Source organism: Arachis ipaensis, chromosome B8, assembly GCF_059453495.1.
Source record: "Arachis ipaensis isolate K30076 ecotype BB chromosome B8, ASM5945349v1, whole genome shotgun sequence".
NCBI classification, from domain to species: Eukaryota; Viridiplantae; Streptophyta; class Magnoliopsida; order Fabales; family Fabaceae; genus Arachis; species Arachis ipaensis.
The window spans coordinates 64,669,913-64,673,849 of NC_142443.1; the positions used below are offsets into that span (position 1 = coordinate 64,669,913).

The window sequence follows — 3,937 nt, forward strand, 5'->3', positions numbered from 1 at the left end:
TAGTTAACGTGGAAGCTAACGTGAAGAAACAAAGTGGTCGACAACGTTAGTGACACCCAACATTGTCACTAACGTTGGAAGCACACAAGCCCCCAATAAGCCACGTTGACTCCCACGTTAACCTAGTTAACGTGGAAGCTAACGTGAAGAAGGAAGGTGATCGCCAACGTTAGTGACACCCAACATTATCACTAACGTTGGAAGGAGCCACACATGCCACCATGAGCCACGTTAACTCTCACGTTAACTTAGTTAACGTGGAAGCTAACGTGGATAAGGGAATGATGAGCCAACGTTAGTGACACTCAACTTTGTCACTAACGTTGGAAATGGCTAGCAAGGCCACGTTAGAAGCCATGCTAACCTAGTTAATGTGGACTCTAATGTGGAAAATAGGGACAATTTGGAACGTTAGTGACAATGGTAAGTGTCACTAACGTTCTCGAAGGATGGCAAGCCTACGTTAAAAGAGCCACGTTAACTAAGTTAACGTGGACTCTAACGTAGGGAAGGGGGAGGCTTCTCAACGTTAATGGGAAAGTTGAGTCCCAATAACGTGTGCGAAGGACATAGTGGAAATGTTAGTGGCAACGTTTGTGCCACTAACGTTGAGGTTAACGTGGCTTTTAACTTTGGTGAGGAACGTTAGTGAAAAAGGTGATTGTCACTAACGTTCTCAAACCCATATTTTCACTGAATGTTAACACCACTAACTTCCTGAGCCAAAGTCCCTACCCACTTCATACTTTCTCTCTGCAAGTAAAAGCTAAGCCCAATGAAGAAGAGAACTGCTTCAAACTCAAGATCCAAAGGCCCAAGACTTAAAGAATCAACTAGAAGAACAGAAGAGTAGTATATATAGGAGTAGCTTTGAATTATTTAGAGGTTGGAAAATATAGGGAGCCTCTGGGCATAGAACTACTCTCTGTATTTTTACTTTCTCTGCACTTCTAGTTTTCGTCATGTATTCTCCATCTTTGTTTTCATTTTCTAGAGCTATGAACAACTAAACCCCTTTCATTGGGTTAGGGAGCTCTGTTGTAATTTGATGGATCAATACTAGTTTTCATTATTCTTCTTCTATCTTTTCTCTTGATTTTACTTGAAAGCTTTCGATCTTCATCCAATTGGGTAGTTATCTTGGAAAAGAAGCTATTCATACTTGGATCTCTTCTGAACCTTGAAAGAGGAATGAAGAGATCAAGCTAGAAATGCTTTCTCATGCTGGACCAAATTGGGTTTGGATGGATATGTGACTATAATCCTCTCAACACTTGATTTGGGAAATGCATGTGGTATAATCAGTGACCATACTTCATCTCTTCTCATGAGCAAATGACCAAGGAATTGGCTATTGATCAAGATTTGAGAGATTGAATTACAAGAAATTGTAATCCAATCACTTAAGATTGCCAAGGAGATCAATGAGTGCATTGATTGAGGAAGAGATGAAAATGAGATTGATCCGGAGAATGCAACATCTCCTAAGCCCAATGAACTCCCCATTTCTGATCTTACCCATTCTCTTTAATTTCTGTCATTTACATTTATGAGCAATTCGCCCATTCCCATTTAAGATTCTGCAATTTACTTTCTACTATTTACTTTTCCGCCATTTAATTTTCTGCAATTCTCAACTCAATTTCTTATTCGCTCAACTAGAACATTCCTCTAATTAAAGTTACTTGATCAATCAATCCTTGTGGGATTCGATCTCACTCTATTGTGAGTTTTTACTTGACGACAAATTCGATACACTTGCCGAAGGAAATTTGTTATGAGACAAGTTTTCCGTGCATCAAGTTTATGGCGCCGTTGCTGGGATTGATTGTGCATCAGCAATGATTAGATTGGAGGATAACTAGATTGAGCATTTTATTTTTGTTTGATTTAAATTTCTGTTTGAGTTATTTACTTCCTATTTTAGTTAATTTCTTCCCTTCCCCCTACTTTTTCTTTGTTATTTACCATTCATCACACTAACCCACTAACTGTTTGACATATTGCATCACTCACACTAACAGTAATTCTGACGGATATACTTTTTGCACCTATTCTCTTTGCTTGTACTTGTTGGTTGTATGACAGGGAGAAGAAGTAGGGCTTCAACTTCCTTTAATTCTGAACCTGAGAGAACCTTCCTTAGACTAAGGAGGGAGGCAAAAGACAAACGTGTAGTTGGTGCTGAAGAAGAGGAGGAACACTTTGAGGAATACTTTGAACCAAACATGGAAGAAAACATGGAAAACCATCATGAAGAAGAGGCTCACAACCATTGCAGAGGAGGTCGAGAAAATCATGCTGGGGAAGATAGAAGAGTTTTAGGCTCTTACATCAATCCAAACCCAGGAAATTGTGGAAGTAGCATTCAAAAGCAGACCATCCATGCCAACAATTTTGAACTGAAGCCACAGCTCATCACCCTTGTGCAGAACAACTGTTCGTTCGGAGGAAGTGTCCAAGAGGACCCAAATCAACATTTAACCACCTTCCTGAGAATATGTGACACAGTGAAGTCTAATGGTGTTCATCCTGACGCCTATAGACTGCTCTTATTTCCATTCTCACTCAGGGATAAGGTAGCCAAGTGGCTGGAGTCTTTCCCAAGGAAAAGCTTGACAACTTGGGAAGACGTGGTGAACAAATTCTTAGCAAGATTTTACCCTCCTCAACGAATCAATAGGCTGAGAGCTGAGGTCCAAACTTTCAGGCAACAAGATGGTGAGACTCTATATGAAGCATGGGAGAGGTTTAAAGACTTAACAAGGAGGTGCCCACCAAATATGTTCAATGAATGGGTGCAGCTGCACATTTTCTATGAGGGGCTCTCTTATGAGTCAAAGAAGGCCGTAGACCATTCATCCGGAGGATCTTTGAACAAGAAGAAGACTATTGAAGAAGCCATCGATGTCATTGAAACAGTAGCAGAGAACGACTACTTCTATGCTTCCGAAAGAGGGAACACAAGAGGAGTAATGGAGCTAAACAATGTAGATGCTCTGTTGGCCCAAAACAAGCTCGTCACCCAGCAGCTGGCTGACCTCACCAAGAAGATGGAGAGGAACCAAGTAGCAGCAATCTCCACTTCATCAACAACCCAAGAAGGAGTGAATGAAGAAGCAGAGGGTAGCCAGGAGCAAGACAACTACATTGGGAATTCACCAAGGCAAAACCATGATCCATACTCCAAGACCTACAACCCTGGATGGAGGAATCACCCAAATTTTGGGTGGGGGAATCAATAAGACCAAAGCCTTGATCAAAGACGCCCAAATCCAAACAATGCAGCCACTCAACACTTCACATCTAGACCATATCAACACCCCCATAACAACACCTCTCCACATTCATATCAAGGCCAGAATAACCCTCCTCAGCCTGACTTATCATCACTTGATGAAAGAATCTCAAGGATTGAGAATCTACTTGAAGGCATAAGCAAGGAGATTCAAGACAACAAGGTGTTCAAGGAGGAAGTGCGAGCCAGTTTCAAGAACCAGGGAGACACAATCAAGAGGTTGGAATCTCAAGTAGGGTATCTCTCTGAGTAAATTCCCAAACCCACAGATGGATTCCCAAGTGACACAGAGAAGAATCCGAGAGGTAAAACAAAGAAAGTAAGATGGGAAGATTGCAAGATGGTCACTATAAGTGATAAGGAGATTGAGGATAAGCCAAGCAAGCTGTCAGAACAACCTGAAGATACCTCAGTAGAGGAGGTGGAAAAAGATTACCAAGAACCAGAAATCTCAAAACAGGAGCTGCTGAGACTCTATGCACCTTTTCCACAACTGCTCAAGGGTGCTGTGGAGAGGAGAATATACTCAAGATTTCTTGACTTATTTGCATCTCTGCATGTGAACATACCATTCATCAAGACTATCCAACAAATACCTGCATTCATCAAGTACATGAAGGAGTTGCTTCCCAGGAAAAG

General features: G+C 41.4%; 1 non-coding gene across 1 annotated transcript; it reads right to left on the reverse strand.

Annotated features, from left to right (window-relative positions):
* Positions 1 to 2,681: 2,681 nt before the first annotated feature.
* Positions 2,682 to 2,788, reverse strand: LOC148548376 (small nucleolar RNA R71). The gene has a single exon (XR_015897199.1). It is a non-coding gene; the product is annotated as a small nucleolar RNA R71 (small nucleolar RNA).
* Positions 2,789 to 3,937: the final 1,149 nt, after the last annotated feature.